This window comes from Chiloscyllium punctatum, chromosome 20 (genome assembly GCF_047496795.1).
Source record: "Chiloscyllium punctatum isolate Juve2018m chromosome 20, sChiPun1.3, whole genome shotgun sequence".
Taxonomy (NCBI): Eukaryota; Metazoa; Chordata; class Chondrichthyes; order Orectolobiformes; family Hemiscylliidae; genus Chiloscyllium; species Chiloscyllium punctatum.
Genome location: NC_092758.1, coordinates 51,251,209 through 51,275,287, shown reverse-complemented (window position 1 = coordinate 51,275,287; position 24,079 = coordinate 51,251,209).

The following is a 24,079-nucleotide window of genomic DNA, read 5'->3' as shown; positions in this document are numbered from 1 at the left end:
CATGTCAACCAGATATCCCAACCTCATCTAGATCTCATTTGCCAGCACTTGGTCCATATCCCTCTAAAACCTTCCTATTCATATATTTACCCAGATGCCTTTTAAATGTTGTAATTATCCCACTCTCCACCATTTCCTCTGGCAGCTCATTCCACACACGCACTAGCTTCTGTGTGAAAAGGTTCGCCCTTAGGTCTCTTTTAGATCTTTCCCCTCTTACCATAAACCTATGTCCTCTAGTTCTGGACTCCCCCACCGCAGGGAGATGACCTTGTTTATTTACCCTATCCACGCCCCTCATGATTTTATTAACTTCGATATAGTCACCCCTCAGCCTTCCACGCTCCAGGGAAAACAGCCCCAGTCTGTTCAGCCTCTCCCTGTAGCTCAAATCCTCCAACCCTGGCAACATCCTTGTAAATCTTCACTGAACCCTTTCAAGTTTCACAACATCTTTCTGATAGGAACGAGACCAGAGCAGCACACAATATTCCAACAATGGCCTAACCAATGTCCTGTACAGCTGCAACATGACCTCTCAACTCCAATACTCAGTGCTCTGATCAATAAAGGAAAACATACCAATTGCCTTCTTCACTATCCTATCTACCTGCGACTCCACTTTCAAGGAACTATGAACCTGCACTCCAAGGTTCTTTGTTCAGCAACACTCCCTAGGACCTTACCATTAGGTGTATAAGTCCTGCTCTGAATTGTTTTTCCAAAATGCAGCATTTTGCAATTATCTAAATTAAACTCCATCTGTCACGCCTCAGCCCATTGGCCCATCTGATCAAGATCCCGTTGTATTCTGAGGTAACCTTCTTCGCTGTCCACAACACCACCAACTTTGGTGTCATCTGCAAACTTGTTAACTATATCCCCTATGTTCACATCCAAATCATTTACAGGGGAACCTCGATTATCCGAACAAGATGGGCGGACACTATTTCGTTTGGATAATCGATTATTCGGTAATTGATGAAATGTCTTTCCTCTGGGGCTCGGAGCTTTTAAAGTCTGCTCCTTGTTCAGTAGACTGCAGCAGCACACAGCGTGCGAGACCCTGCCCCCCAACACCACCCCTCCCCAACCCAGTCCAATACCGCCCCTGCCCCCAACCCCATCCAACACTGCCCCCACCCACCCCCAACACTGCCCTCCCAAACACAGTCCAACTCTGCCTCCAAACCCCCAAACCCATCCCACTCTGCCCCTGCCCCCAATCCCCATCCCACACTACCCCTGCCCCCACCCCGCAAACTCCGTCCCACTCCACCTCATGCCCTGCCCCCAGAAACCCATCCCACTCCACCCCACCCCCAAACCCATCCTACTTTGACTCCCCCAAACCCCGTCCCACTTTGACCCCTGACCCCCAAACCTCATCCCACTCTGCCCCCCCCAAACCCAAGCCCAGTCCAACACTGCCCTCTTGTCCACCCCTTCCCTCTCTCCAGGGCAGCCAGACTGGATGCCAACAACAAGACTGCTGCTACTGCTGCTGCTGCAGCTGCCTTAGTGGGGTGAGTCTCCAAATTACACACACGCAAAACTTTTTATTGCAATTTTTTGACCGGACAATGTTGGAGAGATTATCTGGGGAAGGGGTGGGTTTAGGGTACACCCCTATGTAGAACTCCAAGGAAAGTGTAGGGGGAGAGGGCGGGAGGTCAGTCATTTGGAGATGGTGCCTGTTTAATCACTGTAAAAAAAGACACAATCACTGTTTGAAACATGTCATTAATGTAATGTTTCTGTCAGGACCTGGAAATCTCCTTCAGATAATCGAGGTTCTTCTGTATATAAATGATGAAAAGCAGTGGTCCCAGCATTGGTCCTTGTGGCATTCCACTGGTCACAGGCCTCCAGTCTGAAAAACAACCCTCCACCACCACCCTTTGTCTTTTACCTTTGAGCCATTTCTGTATCCAAATGGCCAGTTCTCCCTGTATTCCATGAGATTGTACATTGCTAACCAGTCTCCCATGGGGAACTTTGTTGAACACCTTACTGAAGTCCATATAGGTCATGTCGACTGCTCTGCCCTCATCAATCCTCTTTGTTACTTCCTCAAAAAACTCAATCAGATTTAAGAGACATGATTTTCCATGCACAAAGCCTTGCTGACTTTCCATAATCAGTCCTTGCCTTTCCAATACATATAAATTCTGTCCCTCAGGATTCCCTCCAACAACTTGCCCACCACCGATGTCAGGCTCACTGGTTTATAGTTCTCTGGCTTGTCTTGACCCCTTTCTTAAATAGTGGCACTACGTTAGCCAACCACCAGTCTTCCGCCATCTCACCTATGACTATTGATGATACAAATATCTCAGCAGGGGGCCCAGCAATCAATTCCCTAGCTTCCCACAGAGTTCAAAGTACACCTGATCAGTTCCTGGTGGTTTATCCACTTTTATGCATTTCATGACATCCAGCACCTCCTCCACTGTAATATGAACATTTTTCACGATGTCACCATTTATTTCCCCACACTCTATATTTTCCATATCCTTCTCCACAGTAAACACTGATGCAAAATATTTTGGATTAGTAGTGCTGGAAGAGCACAGCAGTTCAGGCAGCATTTGAGGAGCAGCAAAATCGACGCTTTGGGCAAAAGCCCTGCATCAGGAATAAACGCTGAGAGCCTGAAGCATGGAGAGATAAGCTAGAGGAGGGTGGGGGTGGGGTGAAAGTAGCATGGAGTACAATAGGTGAGTGGGGGAGGGGATGAAGGTGATAGATCAGGGAGGAGGGTGGAGTGGATAGGTGGAAAAGAAGATAGGCAGTTAGGACAAGTCATGGGGACAGTGCTGAGCTGGAAGTTTGGAACTAGGGTGAGGTGGGGGAAGGGGAAATGAGGAAACTGTTGAAGTCCACATTGATGCCCTGGGGTTGAAGTGTTCCGAGGTGGAAGATGAGGCGTTCTTCCTCCAGGCGTCTGGCGGTGAGGGAGCGGTGGTGAAGGAGGCCCAGGACCTTCATGTCCTCAGCAGAGTGGGAGGGGGAGTTGAAATGTTGGGCCACAGGGCGGTGTGGTTTTTACCTAACTGATGCAAAATACTTATTTAGTATCTTCCTCATCTCCTGTGGCTCCACACAAAGGCTGCCTTGCTGATTTTTGATGGGCCCTATTCTCCCCCTAGTTACCCTTTTGTCCTTAATGTATTTATAAAATCCCTTTGGATTCTCCTTCACCCTATTTGCCAAAGTTATCTTATGTCCCCTTTTTGTCCTCCTGATTTTGCTTTTAAGTATGTTCCTCCTGCCTTTATACTCTTCTAAGCATTCATTCAAACTCTCCTGTCTATACCTGACATATGCTTCCTTCTTTTTCTTAAGCAAAACCTCAATTTCTCTAGTTAACCAGCTTTCTCTATGCCTACCAGCTTTTCCTTTCACCCTAACAGGAATATACTGTCTCTGGGCTCTCGTTATCTTATTTTTGAAGGCTTCCCATTTTCCAACCATCCCTTTACCTGTGAACATCTGCCTCCAATCAGCTTTTGAAATTTCTTGCCAAATACCATCAAAACTAACCATCCTCCAATTTAGAGCCTAAAATTTTAATTCCAGTCTATCCTTTTCCATCACTAGTTTAAAACTCACAGAAGTATGGTCGCTGGCCCCAAAGTGTTGCCCAACTGACTCTTCAGTTACTGCCCTGCCTTATTTCCCAACAGTAAGTCAAGCTTTGCACCTTCTGTAGCTGGGACATCCACATCGTGGATCAGGAAATTTTCTTGTACACACTTAACAAATTCCTCTCCTTGCCTTAACATTATGAGAATCCCTGTCTATGTTTGGAAAGTTAAAATCCCCAACCACAACCACCCTATTATTCTTCCAGATAACTGAAATCTCCTTTCAGATTTGTTTCTCAATTTCCTGCTGACTATTAGGGGATGTATAATACAATCCCTAAAGGTGATCATCCCTTTCTTATTTCTCAGTTTCTTGCATTTCTACTTTGGCATTAATGGATGAATTGTTCAAATTGGCAACACTCTTTCTTAAAACTTTGATCACCTGGCTGGGTTCATTTCCCATTACTGGGTTCTACATGCCCCCTCTCTCATTGGAGTATCCATATACTGTATCAGAAAATCTTTCTGGACATGCTAACACATCGCTCCCTGTTGAGACCCTCAGAACTAAGGGAGTGCCAGTTAATATGGGAGGAGTTAAATCACCCACGACAATAATCTTGTTATTTTCACATCTTTCCAGAATCTGGCTATATATCTCTTCCGTTATCTTCCATTGGCAGCTGATAGGTCTGTAGTATAATCCAATATTTTCAGTGAGGGAGCATTTTGGGAATAGTGACCACAATTCCGTAAGCTTACGCATACTTATACATAAGGGCAAGGGTTGACTTCGGATAAAGTTTTTAAATTGGGGAAGGCCAACTAAAACCAAATTAGGCAAGAATTGGAGAATGAAGATTGGGAGGGTAAATCCACATCTGACATGTGGGAGTCTTTTAAAGACCAGTTGATTAGAGTGCAGGACAGGCATGTTCTTGTGAAAATGAAGGTTAAGAATGGCAGAATCAGGGGAAATTATCAGCTTAGTCAGTGACAAAAAGAAAAGGTACCTAAGATCTATGCAAATAAAAACAGACAAAGTCCTTGAAGAATATAGAGAAAGTGGAAATAGCTCAAGCAGGATGTTAGGAGAACTAAAAGGAGCTACAAAATATCCTTGGCCAGCAAGGTTAAGGAGAATCTCAAGAACAGTATATGCAAGAGGGTAGCCAAGGAAAAAAGAGGGCCAAGTCAAGGATGAAGAAGAGAGGTTATGTGTGGAGTCACAGGAAATAGGTGTGATCCATAATGAGCAGTTTATTCATATTTGGAAATGAATGGACTTGTTAGTGATAGCCAGCATGAGTTTGTGAAGGAAAGCTCATGTCTCAAAAACTTGACTGAGTTCTTTTTTTGAGTAGGTGACAAGAATGATTGATGAAGGAAGAGCAGTGGATGTTGTCTACATGGACTTTAGTAAAGCATTTGATAAGGTAGCTCATGGCAGGCTGGTCCAAAAGATAGAGTCTCGTGAGTTGGCAAATGATACAAAACTGGTTTGGTCATAGAAGACAGAAAGTAGTGGTGGAAGGGTGCGTTTTGGAATCAGTAACTAGCGGTGTTCCACAGGGATCAATGCTGGGACCTTTGTTGTTTGTAATAGATAAAAATAATTTGGAGGAAAATGTAGATGGTCCAATTAATACATTTGTGAAATGACACCAAAATTGGCGGAGTTGCAGATGATGAAGAGGATTGTCAAAGGATACAGTGAGATACAGATAGGTGGCAGATTTGGGCAGAGAAATGGCAAATGGAGTTTACTCTGGACAAATGCAAGGTGATACATTTTGGAAGATCAGGTTCAGGTATGAATTATACTATAAATGGCAGAACCCTTAGAAACATTGATATACAGAGAGATCTGGGCTTAGAGGTCTACAGATCCTTGAAAATGGCAACATAGGTGGTCAAGAAAGCATACAGCATGCTTACCTTCATCAGCTGAAGCATCAAGTATAAAAGTTGACAAGTTATGTTATAGCTGTACAAAATGCTAGTACACCATATTTGGAATATTGCTTGCAGTTCTGGTTGTCACACTAGCAGAAGGACATAGATGCCATTGAGAGGGTGCTGAGAAGATTTATCAGGATGCTGCCTGATCTGGAGAGTTTCAATTATCAGGAGAAATTGGGTAAACTCAAATTGCTGTCGCTAGAAAGATGGAAGCTGAGGGGCAATCTGATAGAGATTTACAAAATTACGAGAGGCATAGGTGGAGTGGTTAGTCAGAGGTTTTTTCCCAGGTTGGAAAGGTCAAAGTACAGGGGGGTCACAGGTTCAAGGTGAGAGGGAAAAGTTTAGGGGACAAGATTAGAGAAAACTTTTCATACAGAAGATGGTGGGTACCTGGAACTCACTGCTAGTGGAGGTGATAGAAGCAGGCAGGTTAGCAACGTTTAAGGCATATCTTGATAGACATAGAAGTGGGAGGTGAACAGAAGGATGGAAACCATATATGGGTAATAAGTATTAAGTTTAAATAAGGAATAGGAATTAGTGCAGGCTTGGTTGTCTGAAGGGCCTGTTCCTGTGCTGTAATGTATCGTATAAGGGAGAGAGGAGAATTTACTCCAGAGAACAGTCTTATCTCAGAGGAAATCAGCAATGCAGGAAGGGAATAATTCAACTTGATTGTCAGGTATAATGGGGGAATCTAGAGGAGGTAGAAAACATGGTTTTACATATACTGATGCAATGTATTAGGTACTTATCAGGATATGAGTGAAGCTTTCAGGGAGGACAGACAGGATATTAACTGTGGCACCCTGGAGTGGGAGGGAATCCAAGATGGTAAGGAAAAAAATAGGAAGGCTGTATCATTGGGAATTCAATACAGAGATTTCCATCTGCAGTTACAACCGAAATTTGAGAAAGCTGTGTTGTCAACATTAAAGGCTATCTCAGGATAACTTAGGAGGAACTTAAACAGGGAGAGGAAAGATTTGATTGAACCTTGAAGCTCAAAGACATTGCCAAGAATGAACCCCCCCACTGTCAATATCCTGGGAATTACCCATAAGCAGACACTGAACTGGACCAGAATGCAGCTATAAGTAGCAGTCAGAGGCAAGGAATTCTGTGATAATTATGTCACCTCCTGTCCTCCCAATGTTTGCCCACCATCTGAGTGGCACAAATCAGGAGTGTGATGGAATATTCTTCACTTGACTGAAAGGGTGTGGCGCCAACAGCACATTAGAAGCTTGACACCATCTAGTCAAAGCATTCCACTTTATTGGCATGTCATTCACCTCTGCAGCACTCCCTTCACAACCAATGAACAGTAGTAGCATTGTATGCAACCTACAAGGCAAACTGCAATAACTTACCAAATCTCCTTCGAAAGATCCTTCCAAACCTGCAAACCCTAGCACCTTAAGGACAAGGGGAGCAAATGCATGGGAGTACCACTTCATGCTAGATCCTCTCCAAGGCACATACCATCTTAATTTGGAATTAGGTTGAAATTCCTTCACTATGATTTGGGGGGGAAAAAGTTTCTTAGGACTCCCTTCCAAACAGTACTGTGTCCCAATACCATAAGGCCTGCAGCTTACCAACCCTTTTCCAAGAGCAGTCAGGGATGGCCAGTAAATGTTGACCTAGCCGGTGAGGTCATCATCTCATTAATGAATAAAAAAACCCTACGTCAGTGACTATATTTCAAAATCGGATCCCTTATAGTAAATTGTTTTGAAAACCATGAATCATGAAAGATTCCAAATAAATTGAAGTTCTTTGGTCCAATCTTTACCCCATACCGTCTAAATTTCTATTGTTCTTAGCCAGGACATTAAAAATGATGCACAATTTATCTTTTAAGAATTATTAGAAATGGCCCTAATGAACTATTACAATTGACTATAACTATTGCGGGGGATCTACCAAAATGTCCAGAGACAAATTCACAAATCAGACACAACAACGGGAATGTTGGAATTACTCAGCAGATCTGGCAGCATGTTTGAGGAGTGAGGCAAAGGTAACATTCTGAGTTAAATATGATTCTTCTTCAGAACTGAAAATCTGTTTTAGCTTAAATGTTATGCATATAACTTGGATAGTTTCAGCATTTAAGGTGATGCAAATGGTGCTGAATGTTTTGCAATCATCAACAAACATTCCTATTTCTCACTTTGTGATAAAGGGAATGTCATTTATGAAGTAGCTGATGATGGTTGATGATGAAGACCTGATGAACTTCTGCGGAGATGATTTGTAGCTGAGATGATTGACTTCCAACAACCACAGCTATCTTCCTTTCTGGTAGGTATAGCTCCAACCAGCTGAGAAATTTTCTTTTTGATTTACATTGACATCAGTTTTGCTCGGGCCCTTTGATGTCAACATTTCTGTTTCTTTGAAACCATCGCTTACAGCCTGCTCGTTCCTCCATTATTTGAAGCTGTATCTCTGTCTCAAGTCCTACACTCCTGATCCTTGGCTACCCATTGAAGTTAGATGACTTCCTCATAGAGCCTCCCCTCAGCTTGGCCAAAGTGGTTATCCATAAGTTCAGGCCATATGCAGTTGAAAGAATTGTTTAGCCTAATTGTTTATCTCTTTTCTGCTGTTACGTTTATGTCTGGAAGTCAAAGGTAGACAAAGTAATTGTTGCTATGCTTGAGGTTTTTCACTACTGGTAAACAGCAGAGAGACTGCAAAGCATGGTTAATACTGAAATAAAGCTTTTGTTTAAATTGATCATTTTCAATTAACCTATTTTATGATTATTTGATGTGCCCTTCAAAATTGGCACTTGTGAACTCTTAAAGTTGATGACACCAGTCATCCTAACTAAAACTATTTTCCCTGGAGCATCAGATGTTGAGGGGGCGATCTTATAGAAGTTCATAAAATCAAAAGGGGATGGATAGCCAAGGTCTTTTTCCCATGGTAGGAAAGTTCAAGACTTGAAGGCATAGGTTCAAGGTGAGAGGGGCAAGATTTGAAAGGGATCTACGTGGCAACACTTTCACGCAGAGGGTCGTGCGTGTATGGAATGAGCTGTCAGAGGAAGTGGTGGAGGTTGGTGCAATTACAACATTTAAGAGGCTTCTGGATAGGAACATGAACAGGAAGACTTTAGATGGATATGGGTGGCACGGTGGCACGGTGGCACAGTGGTTAGTACTGCTGCCTCACAACGCTTGAGATCCGGGTTCAATTCCCGCCTCAGGTGACTGACTGTGTGGAGTTTGCATGTTCTCCTCGTGTCTGTGTGGGTTTCCTCCGGGTGCTCCAGTTTCCTCCCACAGTCACAAAGATGTGCAGGTCAGGTGAATTGGCCATGCTAAATTGCCGTAGTGTTAGGTAAGGGGTAAATGTAGGGGTATGGGTGGGTTGCGCTTCTGCGGGTCAGTCTGGACTTGTTGGGCCGAAGGGCCTGTTTCCACACTGTAATGTAATCTAATCTAATCTAAAATACTGGCAAATGGGACTAGATCAAGTTAGGAAATCTGGTCGGCATGGAAAAGTTGAACCCCATGCCTCATCAAAAGAAGTTTAAATTTTAAACATCCTGCATTTATGCAGTTTCAGAACAGATGTCAATTTATCCCAGATTTTAGTTCATTGGATTCTGTTGGATTTTTACCCTCTTTAAAGTGATTAGCAAAGTCAATGAAATTCGCCCAGTTGTCCCCAGTGAAACCTGTTTATGGAAATTATTTTAAGAATACTCTGCTAAATGTTTTGAAAAACAAATTCATGGCAGAGATGCTTAAAATTATTTCTAGTGATCAGATGTGTGTTTTCATGTCTTAGATGCAAAAATATTTTGTTTAGGATTAATTTGATTTGAATGTGATTATGACATGAGCCATTAGAGTATTTGAGTGTTAACTTTGGGTAGTCAGTGTACACTGTGCTGCTGAATGAAAGAAAAATACTTAATGAAAGAGCAAGGTGCCAAATTGGAGAGACATGAGACCATCAGGTTTCTCTTCCTTATAATATTAAGAATCTGCCTTTAGCAAGTGTTCTAGAAATGTGTAGTTTCTTTATGTACATAGGTTGGGTTGCAACAAATGTATCAGATACCTCTTCTTGCATTAAAGAAATAACCTGGAAGGCTTTGAACATTGAAAGCAGCAGACATATTGAGTCGACAATTAATCCAACTGGCGTGTTTCAAAACTCTAAGTAAATATTCCTTGTGACAAATAGCTTTGTTTACTTTCAAACACTTACAATTTATGAAATTGCTGATTTGTCATTGTCATAATGAGGCCAAGCATTATTTTCATGTTGTACTGATTTCACAAAAGCCACATTATTTTCTTGGAGGAGAAAGTGAGGACTGCAGATGCTGGAGATCAGAGTCAAAAAGTGTGATGCTGGACAAACACAGCTGATCAGGCAGCATCCAAGGAGCAGGAAAGTGCTTATGTTCAAAACGTCAACTCTCCTGCTCCTCTGATGCTTTCTGACCGGCTGTGCTTTTCAAGCACCACACTTTTTGGCATTATTTTCTTGTAATTGTGAATTGTAAGGTTTTTAAAGTTAATCTAATAGTGCCTTAGTTACAGACATTGCCATTACATTTTCTCAACAGGTCTTTGTTAATGAGGTTACCAAGATTTGGCAGTCCAAATCTCCTTTATCTCACACTTATGAAAGCAATTTTAAAACTTAACAGGTATAATAATAATCAATACAATAATTTGGAAATATTTAATTTTTAAGTTCAGATGAATAAAATAGTTCAATCGGACTAGGGGATTCGTGCAGTTCTCAAACTGTTGAACAAATGAAATGGTATAGCGAGAACCACATATCCTGTTTTAAACACACGAACCACAAAAAAGGCCATAATCCACTATTTTAAGGTAAATATTACAATGGACCATTAAACATTGTGACATATGTTTGAGCAGTGTTAAAACATACAAATTGAATTTAGGTGGGCCACTTTGACGTCTCATTCAAAAAAAAATAAATTGTTTATTATTAAAAATGCATCCCAGAAATAGAAACATATAAGCAGGAGTTGACAACACAACAACTTTTGCCTGTTTAGCATTGTTTTGAAATTTGAGAGGTCAGTTACAGGCACACTATCTTTTGTATGAAGAAGTATTTCTAAATATCACTCTAAATAGTCTGTTCCTACTTTTAAGGTTTATGCTCTCTTGTTTGTTACTTTTTCTTTATTTACAATGTTAAATATTTAAAGCATTTTAAACACCTCAGCTATTTTGCCCTCTAATTGCAAAGCACACAGCTTGTCCAAATATTTTTTTACTTTCTCACCTGTGACCATACTGCTAATTTTGGTGATGATTCTGCATTTCACAATTATATTGCCTTCCAACACATCCTTTATAGAATGGAATCCCTACAGTGCAGATAGAGTACACTTGGCCCAACAAGTCTGCAACAACTGTCTGAAAAGGAACCCACCCCTCTTCGCAACACCGCATTTACCACGGATAATCCACATAGGCTGCACACCATAGACAATTTAGCTTGGCCGATCTACCTAACCTGCAGATCTTTGGACTGTGGGAGGAAACTGGAGTACCTGGTGTAAACACATAAAGCCACAGGGAAAACATCCAACCTCGACACAGACTTAGCCCGAGGCTGGAATTGTACTGAGGGTCCTAGTGCTGTGAGGCACTGTGCTTTATCTCTTAACTTATTCCTTTTCCTAGCCCTTTCATTTTGCTTTACACCATCATCCCTTTTGTAACTTCATCTCTCCTATTTTCTATCTGCTCACATTCCTTCCCTTTCATTTGTTCCCCCCTCCCAATGTCCTTGCTTCTAGATATTTTCTGGTCAACCTGTTCAGAGATGTAATTACACACCTTGGGAACAGGTGGGATTTGAACCCAGGTCTCACAGATCAGATGTAGGGACCCTGCCACTGCATCACAATAGTCCTAAGCCTACTGCACCTGGCGATCCCAGGCAGTCTCCTGTTTAAGCATTAACCAGGCCTGAATCTGTTTAGCTTTTGAGATTAGCGATTTTCAGATTAGTAATGGCCTTTGGCAAAGGCATTAGTGAATTCAATAGAGTTTTATGACAATTGACAGTCAATACATGGCTGTCATTAGGCCATCTTTTACTTTGCAATTTTTATTGAATTCCAATTCCACAATCTGCCCCATGGTGGGATTTGAACCCATGACCTCATACTTGCTTTAAAATTGTTATATCTTTTAACTTGCTTCAGTTCTGATAAAAGGTCATCAAATTGAAACATTAACTTTATTTTTCTCATAAGACCTGCTGAGCATTTTAAGTATTTTCTGTTTCTACACTTTTCTGCACTGTATCCTCTCCAAACCAATTTATACTTCATGAGATGCAATAACCAGGAGTGAGTGTAGTATTTTAAATGAGGTCATCCAGACTTTATAGAAATGAAGGTTAACTTTACCCATCTTTGCATTTCAACCCCCATAACATCAAGTCCAACAGTAATCATCTTTGCATCTAGAGCCCTAAACCTCTCAGTAGCTTCAGAGTTCCTAGCTTTTCACTATTTAGAAAATACTTGATCTATCAAAGTAGATGATCTCACACTTCTTTACATTAAACTCCAGCTGTTATAATTTTATCCATTCAGTTATTCTATCAGTACAATATAAAAAAGTCTATTACTCTGCCTCATGTAGTGTTCCCACAAACACTATTCACTGTGTCATCTAATTTGTTGTCAACAAACTTAGATACACTATGCCTTCATCCAAATCATATATTAGTTGGTACAGTATTTATGCTATAATACGGTAACATTTTATTCTTAACAATGCATAAATCAATATGTTAAAGACAAATCTTCTGGGTTCCCTTTCATAAAAACATTGAAAGAATAGAGACTATTTATTTGAACTGAATCTGAAATGGCGATAGAAATTGAATGTACACCAGGGGTCACTTAGTTCACTTGGCTGGTTTATGATGCAGATCCAACTTTTTTCTTTTGTTTATTAAAGAAACTTGGTTAACGGATCTTTCTATTCCATGTGTAGTATACAGAAAGTGTACAGTTGACCATAATGGAACTGGGTAAAACAAGTAAATTTACATTTTGACTCGTGAAATAGTAGGTCTAGAGGTATAAAGTTCCCCTCCTCCCATATCAATCAGAGCATAATGTGATTTACATTTCCTTGTTCAGCCCTTGCACTGATCCCTTCAGAATACTTCAGACTGGTGCATAAAGAGATACTTTGCCCCAGATCACAGATGTCCTATAGTTGGGACTATCTTTTTCTAAATTAGATTTCCTGAAATCACCAGGTTGACTTTAACAGAGGGCAAAATTGGTCAGCGCCTCAGAAAATTTTCAGGCCATCATGTATTTATTGTCAATGCAGTACATCCTGTAACAAATTAACTGTGACTTTCTCAGAATAGAAAATGGATTTGACAAATCAGAACAAGGCCGGAGGAGGGAGTTTGCATTGTATTTAAATCATGCTGATACTTTATGCTTGCAATGTAATTAGTTTTGTAGGAAATTTCAGTGTGAATTGACATTGGCAAAATCTGCATTCAACTGGGAATAAATCGAATATAATTTTTCTAACTCACCCACAGTCAAAAATTCCATAGTCTTTAAGTGCTATAAATGGAGTTAGTTGTAATGAGCAAAGGATACTGGTTATTAATGTCTTAAATCCTTCATGACTTTTGATATGCATCAAATCATATTCAATTCTAAATACACTTTCACTTTGCAAAAGAACACATGATTCTGTTGAGCAATTGTTTGCTGGGAGTGTATCCTAGACACGATAGTATGATTACTTATTAACAGATACTGACAAAAGATTTGCTTTCACTTGAGGTTTAATATCAACATGAGAGTCAACATTACCTCAGCATATTAGAACTTCACAGTATAGCTTATGTTAGACTGAAATATTACCTTTTAAAAGTTTATCTCCATTTGTCTACACTATGCGGTATATGCCTTTCAGTAAATTGTATTGCAGACTGGCATATTTGCAAAATCATATATCATTCGTGAGTTCACCAGTTCATGTGTAAAACACCTTATTATCCTCACTCAGACAAAATCAGGCAAGCAATATAGCATCAGATCAATAAACCCTTTGAAGTGGGTGTGGGCAAAGCACCAATTTGCAATAAAATAATTTATGATCTATTCACTTTGCAAAGGATTTATTTTAGTTTTAGCAGTCAGATAATGATTTACGTATTGGTGCTCAGTTCATTTTAAAGTTCTTAACTCCTCAATGCTAGATAAAATTTATCAAGCTCAATAAATACTCATTTTGACAGCAGCTTAAAACAAAATTGCTCACTCTTTGTGGGAGCTTTTTGTCAGAGTGGATTGTGTTCCACCCACTGACACAAAAGCCTTGGGTCAAGTGCCCCTCCAGGACTTGTGGCAATGCAAGGTGAGTTCATAACATGATCAAACTATTCTTAAGATCAAATTTTAAATCTTTGCAATATGCTGATGACTAGGCATTAAAAGCAGGGGATCTCATCAGCCCTACCATAAGGGCAGTAGAGAAAGTAGTTACAGAAGCACCTGCTTTGCCTTGGATGTGAATTCTCCCCTCCCTGTTGTGGCAAGAGTAATGACAAACATTTAATTCAGTAGGATCAGTGAGGAAAAAATCAGATTCTCAATGTTGAGAAAAACTCACCTGGTTTAGTCCTCAAGTCTTAAATAACAAATTCAGAAAACCCCCCCATAGTCAGGCAACTAAACAGCACAAAAGCATGACTGTTAGAACAGAGCAGGTACCTGACAGTTTATCTTATCAGTATCCTGTGATGCAAATTGTGAGATTTAGTTTCATATTTTTAAATATTATTTATTGTAAGTTCAGATTTCTTGCTTTTGTGATTGTAAATTGTGAGTTTTCCATATGCCTGAAGTCAATTTGTAAGTATTCCTGGAGCCATTGTTAGAAACCTCACTAATTTTTCATTATTTTCATTTTATTCTCTTATCAGTTTTAGTTTGGAACTGTGAACTGAGCACTGTCAGCTGATGATGACTTTTGGACTACGTGCAGCAACTTGTCCTAAAATTAAAATTGCTTGTTCGTGAGTCCAGACTTAGAAGTTGGTTCTTGATCAAAATGTCCTACAGATTCTTTGACATCAGGGGAGAGCAGTATATTTAAACAAATAACATATGTTCGGCGATTAACAAGGAAAGTATCTGGGAATTGGTTCCAGTGAATCTGGGAGATATCTTCGTTTGAGCAGATGACAGATGTTGAATGGTAAATGGGACTTTATGGGGAGATGGTCAGTCTTCCAGGGAGAGGCCCAAGTTTTGAACTGCGTTAATGGATTGTATTTTCTGTGAGAAGGTGTTTTGCTGTTGATGGGACAGCATGACAGTTTGAAAGCTCCTTGCTCAACCTTCTATTATGAGCCATTGGAAATTCAGAGAATGGAAACTAAGTTATGAGTATCACTGATTTCTTCTGAGTGAACTGAAAAGGCAGCCTTTATTGACATCTTCAGAAAACTAACCAAGAAGCAATCATCTGTGCCTGTGGAGCAAATCATTGTGAAAACCACCTAAAAGTAAGCTGGCCAGTTTTGTTAGTATCTTTTATTTATCTCTTTATTGTGTTTGTTTGTCAGCTTGTCTTTTGTATGAATAGGGCAGAAAGCAAGCATTGTTGGGGTTAAATCATAGACATCAATTGGATTACTTTGCTCTACTGAAGTTTCTGTAGTGTTATTAAATTGCTAAATCTTTTGTTAAAGCTACAAACTTAGTATCTGGAATTAATTGTTCACACAAACTGGGATTGATTATTTGAAAAATCTGATTAGGAACCATTGGGGTAAATTTTGAGGATCTTTGAAGTTAGCTGTGTTATGAATACAGAGGTAGAAAGGCTGATTTGGTTTGGCTGGCTGTCTTCATGTTGTACCACCATGGTGATTTCTTTTGAAATAATTTTAAGCCCTGGTTTTAGAGTGAATGTGTTTTGTGTGTCACATATGGACTTTGTTTGTTTGACATTGTTTTGTGACCTGCAAGGTAAATATGAGGCCTCAAGGATTGTCAGTAGAGGCTTCTGAATTTTGATTTATTTCAGGCTTAATGGAAACACCCACAGCTTAGAGAGGAGACTTTTTGAGCTTCAGTTCTTTGAGTGCAACAGTCATGTGAAGTCCTTAGAAGTAGATGGCTGTATGAACCAATGCTCCTGAAAAGGGAGAGAAATATAGTGAACTATGCTCTCGGAGGGTAAGGAGTTAGTGTTGTGATAAAATCATGAAGACCTTACTTAAAACTGAGTACATTTATACAGGCCTGTGATTTCTCCAAGAACAAGTAATCTACAGTTCCAGTCTAAGAGCTGAAGTCCCAAGTGAACATACCAAGGTGTTAGATAGAGTGAGTCTGCTGTGAATACTGTGTGAGGGGTGTTTTGGATACTGTACCAGGGGTGTGTTTTGAGTACAATGCAAAAGTTGTAGTTTCCTTTCAATTTGAGAAGGTGTGTTTGGAGCTTAATGAGATTATACCTTTATAGTGTTTAAAGATCTCTGAAATTGTGATATGGTGGAGAGCTGGTTTATTCTATTTAACTTTGTTTATTTAGAACATAGCACATAGAACATAGAACAATACAGTGCAGAACAGCCCATCCAGCCCTCGATGTTGCGCTGACCTGTGAACTAATCTAAGCTCATCCCCCTACACTATCCCATTATCATCCATGTGCTTATCCACGGATTGTTTAAATCTCCCTAACGTGGCTGAGTTTACTACATTGGTAGACAGGGCACTCCATGCTCTGAGTAAAGAACCTGCCTCTGACATCTGTCTTAAATCTATCACCTCTCAATTTGTAGTTATGCCCCCTCGTACAAGCTGATGTCATCATTCTATGAAAAAGAGTCTGACTGTACACCCTATCCTCTGATCATCTTGTATGTCTCTACTAATTCCCTTTTAGCCTTCTTCTTTCCAATGAGAACAGAGCCAAGTCCCTCAGCCTTTCCTCATAAGACCTTCGCTCCAAACCAGGCAACATCCTGGTAAATGTTGTGGTTCTGTTCGCTGAGCTGGGAATTTGTGTTGCAAACGTTTCGTCCCCTGTCTCGGTGACATCCTCAGTGCTTGGTAGCCTCCTGTGAAGTGGTTCTGTGATGTTTCCTCCGGCATTAATAGTGGCCTGTCTCTGCCGCTTCCGGTTGTCTCCGGCAGAGGCAAACCACTATAAATGCCGGAGGAAACATCACAGAAGCGCTTCACAGGAGGTTCCCAAGCACTGAGGATGTCACCTAGACAGGGGACGAAACGTTTGCAACACAAATTCCCAGCTCGGCGAACAGAATCACAACAATGAGCACCCGAGTTATAAATCTTCTCCCAAACTTTGAATCCTGGTAAATCTCCACTGCATCTTTTTCAATGCTTCCACATCCTTCCTGTAATGGGCAACCAGAACTGTACGCAATATTCCAAGTGTGGCCGCACTAGCGTTTTGTGTAATTGCAGCATGACATTACGGCTCCGGAACTCAATCCCTCACCAATAAAGCCTAACACACCGTATGCCTTCTTAACGGCACTATCAACCTGGGTGGTAACTTTCATGGATTTATGCACATGGACTCCAAGATCCCTCTGCACATCCACACTACCAAGAATCTTTCCACTGATCCAGTATTCTGCCTTCCTGTTATTCCTCCCAAAGTGTATCTGCATTGAACTCTATTTGCCACCTCTCAGCCCAATTTTGCAGTTTATCCAAGTCCTCCTGTAACCTGCAACATTTTTCTACACTGTCCACTACTCCACCGAATTTGGTGTCATTTGCAAACTTACTAACCCATCCACCTATGCCTGTGTCTAAGTCATTTTTAAAAATGGCAAACAGCAGTGGTCCCAAAACAGATCCTATGGCACACCACTAGTAACTGGACTCCAGGCTGAATATTTTCCATCAACTACCATTCGCTGCCTTCTTACAGAAAGCCAGTTTTGAATCAAAACTGCTAAATCACCCTCAATCCCATCTCTCTGCATTTTCTCCAACAACCTATCATGTGGAACCTTATCAAAGGCTTTACTGAAGTCCATGTATACCACGTCAACTGCCCTATCCTCAAAAATCTCAATGAAGTTTGTGAGACATGACCTGCCCTTTACGAAACCACGTTGACTACCTGCAATCAAATTGTTGCTTGCCAGATGATTATAAATCCTATCTCTTATAATCCTTTCCAAAATGTTCATACAACAGACATAAGGCTCACTGGTCTATAATTATCTGGATCATCTCTACTGCCTTTTTTGAACAAGAGCACAACATTTGCCATCCTCCAGTCCTGTGGTATCAAATCTGTAGACAATGATGACTCAAAGATCTAAGCCAAAGGTTCCAACAGCTCCTCCCTAGCTTTCCAGAGAATCCTCGGATAAATCCCATCCGGCCCAGGGGACTTGTCTACTTTCACTCCTTCTAGAATTGATAGCATCTCTTCCTTACTAATCTTTATCCTTTTTAGTCTAATATCTTGAATCTCATTCTTCTCCTCTACAATATTCTTCTTTTCCTGAGTGAAACCCAATGAGGAATATTTGTTTAGCATCACTCTGATCTCCACACGGTCCACACACAGCTTCCCACTTCTGTCTTTGACTGGCCCTATTCCTACCACAGTCATCCTTTTATTCCTCACATACCTATAGAAAGCTTTAGGGTTCTCATTTATTCTACCTGCTAAACACTGCTCATGTCCTCTCTTTACTCTTCTTAACTCTCTCTTTACATTCTTCCTAGCTAATCTGTAACTCCATCGCCTCCTCTGAATCATGTTGTCTCATTTTCACATAAGCCTCCTTCTTCCGCTTATCAAGAGATGCAATTACTGTAGTAAACCATGGTTCCCTTACCTTATCACTACCTCCCTGCCTGATAGGGGCATACTTATCAAGTACACGCAAAATCTGCTCCTTAAACCAGCTCCACATTTTGATTGACCCCATCCCCTGCATTTTGCTACCCCATTCTATGCATCCTAAGTCTTGCCTAATCGCATTATAATTGTCCTACCCCCATCGATAATTCTTGACCTGTGACATGCACCTATCCCTTTCCATCGCTAAACTAAATGTAACTGAATTATGGTCACTCTCTCCAAAGTGCTCACCTACCACTAAATCAAACACCTGGCCTGGTTCATTACCAAACACCAGATCCAGTGTGGCCTCCCTCTTGTGGGCCCTTTGACATACTCTGTCAGGAAACCCTCCTGCACACATTGGACAACAACTGATCCATCCGATGTACTATAGTTATAACATTTCCAGTCAATGTTGGGGAAGTTGAAGTCCCTCATAATGATCGCCCTGTTCCTTTCACTCCTATCCAGAATCGTTTTGCCGATCCTCTCCTCCACATCCCTGGAACTCTGCGGAGGTCTATAAAAAACTCTCAACAGCATGATCGCTCCTCTCCTGTTTCTAACTTCAGTTCATACTACCTCAGCAGATGAGTCCACTTCAAAAGTTCTTTCAGCTACTGTTATACTGTCCTTGACTAACAAGGCCACATCTCCTCCTCTTTTACTGCCTTCCCTGCTCTTAATGAAAGATCTAAACCCTGGAACCTTCAACATCTCTTCCTGACCCTGCTCTATCCGTGTCTCCAAAATGGCCACAACATGGAAGTCCCAGGTATCTATCCATGCTTCAAGCTCACCTACCTTATTTTGAATACTTCTGGCTTTAAAGTAGACACACTTTAAACCAGTTTGCTGTCTGCCAGCACACTCCTGTGACCGTGAAATCCTGTTCCTGCCCTCCCTACTCTCATCCTTCTGTGCACTGGAACTACACCTCAGGTTCTCATCCCCCTGCTCAGCTAGTTTAATAGCACCAGCAAATTTCCCACCCAGGATATTAGTAACCCTCTGGTTCAAGTGAAGACCATCCTGTTCGTACTGGTCCCACCTTCCCCAGAATGTGACCCAATTATCCATGTACTTGAAACCCTCCCTTCTCCACCATCCCTGCAGCCACGTGTTCAGCTGATATCTCTCCCTATTCCTTGCCTCGCTATCATGTGGCATGGGTAACAAACCAGAGATAACAACTCTGATAACAGGTCTCAGCTTCCACCCTAGCTCCCTGAAATCTTGCCTTACATCCCTATCCCTTTTTCTACCTATGTCATTGGTACCTGCATGGACCACGATTTCATGAATAAACTCCTAATTTATTGTTAAAACAAAATCTGCACAATAGTGTACTTACATTTCAGTGAAAGACTACTTTGTTCAAACCAAAACAGATCAAACATGATCTATCAAGCCAAGTTTCTGTCTGGGATCTAGCTTGTCCAGTAATAACAGCTAGGATCAGAACAGTCCACTGCAAATCATAGACTGGCTGTGCAATCTTGCTTCTATTTACATGGAATCGCTTCCTTCAGCACCAGATCCTTCCGTAGTCAAAGGTCATGCTCCTCCTGGACTCATCATCCATACAACTTTGCATCAGCAAAGTATCTGCCTCACAACATCACCATGCCTGTTCTCAGGCCAAACAAGTCACCATTTCAGGATTTCAACCATATTAGGTGAAGCTGAAAGATGGTTAGGATTTGCATGCTTCTGTCAGGTTGGTTTGCCATAAGGGTCAGCTAAGCACCTTGTCTAACTATTTGAGTGCTGACAAGGAGCACTATGGATCTGAGCTTGTTTTTGAACATACAATGTCATTAAAATTTACTTAGAGGCTTCAGCCTCTGTGTTTGAGCTTGCATTTTAGCTTACAAGGAGAGGCAAGCAGCTTGTGGCTGTGGGAAACATTGCGGAGTAAATTTTTCCATTAGAGAGGAATTTTACTGCAAGTGCCAGCAGCTTTTGTGGCAACCACAGGTCATATGTTTGAAGTAAATTGCAATGTATTAAAGTCAAAAAGGATGATAGTCAGTGGAGTGAGGCTGAGCTTCAATTAGAATCGAGAGTGTGGTGCTGGAAAAGCACAGCAGGTCAGGCAGTATGCGAGGATCAGGAGAATCGACGTTTCGGGCAAAAACCCTTCATCAGGAATGAGGCTGTGAGCTGGGGGTGGTGGAAAGATAAATGGGAGGGGGAGGGTCTGCGTGGAAGACAGCTGAGAGTGCAATGGGCAGATGGAGGTAGGGGTAATAGTGATTGGTTGGAGAGGAGGTGGATTGGATAAGTGGGAAGGAAGAAGGACAGGTAGGACAGGTCATGAGGGTGGTGCTAAGTTGGAAGTTTGGAACTGGGATAAGGTGGGGGAGAAGAAATGAGGAAACTGGTGAAATCCACATTGATGCTGTGGGGTTGGAGGATCCTGAAGTGGAAGATGAGGCATTCTTCCTACATGCATTGAGTGGTTAGGGAGTGGCAATGGAGGAGGCCCAGGACCTGCATGTCCTTGGTGGAGTGGTACCACCACAGCTAGTCAAGAGGTTTGCCCAATTACTTTCAACAGAGTCGGTCACAGTCAGTCAGGCACTTACTCCAATGCCAGTCTGGGAATCCATGCTTCAATCCAGGGGACTGGATTATAATTTCAAGGTAATTGATTAAAAAAACACAAACAGGGAAGGTTTTTGGTGAGTTGTTACAATTGAGAATTCACTATTTGAAGGATCATAGAATCGTAGAACAGAATCATAGAACCCCTTACAGTGTGGGCCTTTGGCCCATCGAGTCCATACTGAACTTCTGAAAAGCATCCCACCCAGATCCACCCTACCCTATCTCTGTAACTTGTATCCCTGTAAGGATGGTGGTAGAAATTTAAAGGTAATCTTCAAAAGAGAATTGCATGTGTACTTGAAGTGGAAACATTTTCAAGGCTGAAGGGGGAAAGCGGAGACTAGTCTAGTTTCTTTCAAACAATCAGAACAGGCTCAATTTTCAGAGGTGTCAGTGGTCTTGTCAGTTGGTTCAACATTAAGTAACAGAACCATGTTGCCTGTTCTGTAGGGAAGGCATGTTACGCAACATGCCAGTCAGGGAGTGTTGAGGACCCAGAGGGAAATTTCAGCAAAAATAAATGATAATACTTGGAAATTAACATTCTCCTTGTACTAGCCCTCCATTTGAATTCCAAAAGACGAGTCGAACTAGTGAGGGTGATTTATCATTTTTGCCACGTTTTCCAGTATGTGGAATCTGTCCACACCCTGCAAGAACTGCCAGCAAATCAGCAGTTTTTGTGCTCACAAATGCTATGGGCAATGTAGCCGCTGGGGAAAGAGCACCCCTGGAGTCTCAGAATTGCAAAGGATCCAAGCTGGAATTAAATGATGTGGGAATGAATGCTCTTGAGTTGGTCATGAGCAATTCGGCCAGGAACAAGGGCAGAGGATAACTCTCAGAAGGCATTCCCTGGGCTTGGTGTTCAGTCAGGCGCTGATTGACTTTGATTTTGACCACAACCTCCCAGCACTGCCACCCTCCCCCCCCCCCCCCCCCCCCCCCCGTCACAGGTGACAAGCTACCAACATGACTACTCTCACTCTCTCGGCGGAGCAGGTAACGGCTGTGTGATGGTGTTTAGTTTAAGTCGCGGTATAGTCCAGTTATTTTTTAAAACGGTTAAAATTTAAAGTTTTTTTTAAAACGCCTGGCGGACCCGGAAGCTGGTGTCGCGCTAGCTTACCTGGGAAGGATTTTTTTCTCTATAAAAGCGCGCAGGCGAGGAACCCGAAGCACTACAGGGGTAGAGCCTCCCACCCGCCCTCCTCCTCTAACCTAATAATAAGACCCGTTGTGGTAAGCAGGTAAGGGCTACATTTTGCTTGTTTGTTTCTTTAGATCCAGTTTTCTTTTTAAAGATTCTCTTTTAGAGGGATGGCAGCGAAGGCAGTGCAATGTTCCTCTTGCAAGATATTTGAGGTGAGGGAAGCCATTAGCGTCCCTCCTGATTACACTTGCAAGAAGTGCACCCATCTCCAGCTCCTCCAAGACCGTGTTAGGGAACTGGAGCTAGAGTTGGATGAACTACGGATCATTCGGGAGGCAGAGGGGGTCATAGATCAGAGCTTTAGGGAAGTAGTTATTCCGAAAGTTATAGACAGATGGGTGACAGTGAGGGGGACTGGGTGGAAGCAGCCAGTGCAGGGACCCCCTGCGGTCGTTCCCCTCAATAACAAGTATACCGTTTTGGATACTTGTGGGGGGGACAACTTACCAGGGGTAAGCAACGAGGTTCAGGCCTCTGGCATGGAGCCTGTCCCCGTTGCTCAGAAGGGAAGGGTGGAGAAAGGTAGAGCGATAGTTATTGGGGACTCGATAGTGAGGGGCACAGATAGGCGGTTTTGCGGGGGCGACAGAGACTCACATTTGGTATGTTGCCTCCCAGGTGCAAGGGTACGTGATGTCTTTGATTGTGTTTTCCGTGTCCTTAAGGGGGAGGGGGAGCAGCCCCAGGTTGTGGTCCACATTGGCACCAACGACATAGGTAGGAAGAGGGGTGAGGATGTTAGGCAGGCTTTCAGGGAGCTAGGTTGGAAGCTCAGAGCTAGAACGAACAGAGTTGTTGTCTCTGGTCTGTTACCCGTGCCACGTGATAGAGAGTCAAGGAATAGGGAGAGAGAATAGTTAAATGCGTGGCTACAGGGATGGTGCAGGAGGGAGGGATTCCGGTTTCTGGACAACTGGGGTTCTTTCTGGGGAAGGTGGGACCTCTATAAACAGGATGGTCTACACCTGAACCTGAGGGGCACCAGTATCCTTGGGGGGAGGTTTGCTAGTGCTCTTTGGGAGGGTTTAAACTAGCTCTGCAGGGGCATGGGAACCTGGACTGTAGCTTTAGGGTACAGGACCTTGAGTGTAGTGAGGTTAGGAACAAGGCATCGATCTCGAAGGAGGGTGCCTGTAAACAGGAAGGTGGCTTGAAGTGTGTATACTTCAATGCCAGAAGTATAAGAAATAAGGTAGGTGAACTTGCAGCATGGGTTGGTACCTGGGACTTCGATGTTGTGGCCATTACAGAGACGTGGGTAGAACAGGGACAGGAATGGCTATTGCAGGTTCCAGGGTTTAAATGTTTTAGTAGGGTCAGAGGTGGGGGTAAAAGAGGGGGAAGTGTGGCATTGCTTGTCAAGGATAGTATTACAGCGGTGGAAAGGACGATGGAGGAAGACTTGCCATCTGAGGTAGTTTGGGCTGAGGTTAGAAATAGGAAAGGTGAGGTCACCCTGTTAGGAGTTTTCTACAGGCCTCCTAATAGTCCAAGAGACGTAGAAGAAAGTATTGCAAGGATGATTCAGGAGAAGAGTGAATGTAATAGGGTGGTTGTTATGGGGGACTTTAACTTGCCAGATATTGACTGGGAAAGCTACAGCTCAAGTTCGTTAGATGGGTCGGTGTTTGTCCAATGTGTGCAGGAGGGTTTCCTGACACAATATGTAGACAGGCCAACAAGAGGTGAGGCCATACTGGATTTGGTTCTAGGTAATGAACCAGACCAGGTAGGGACAGCCCTAGTAACTATAGGCCAGTGAGTCTCAC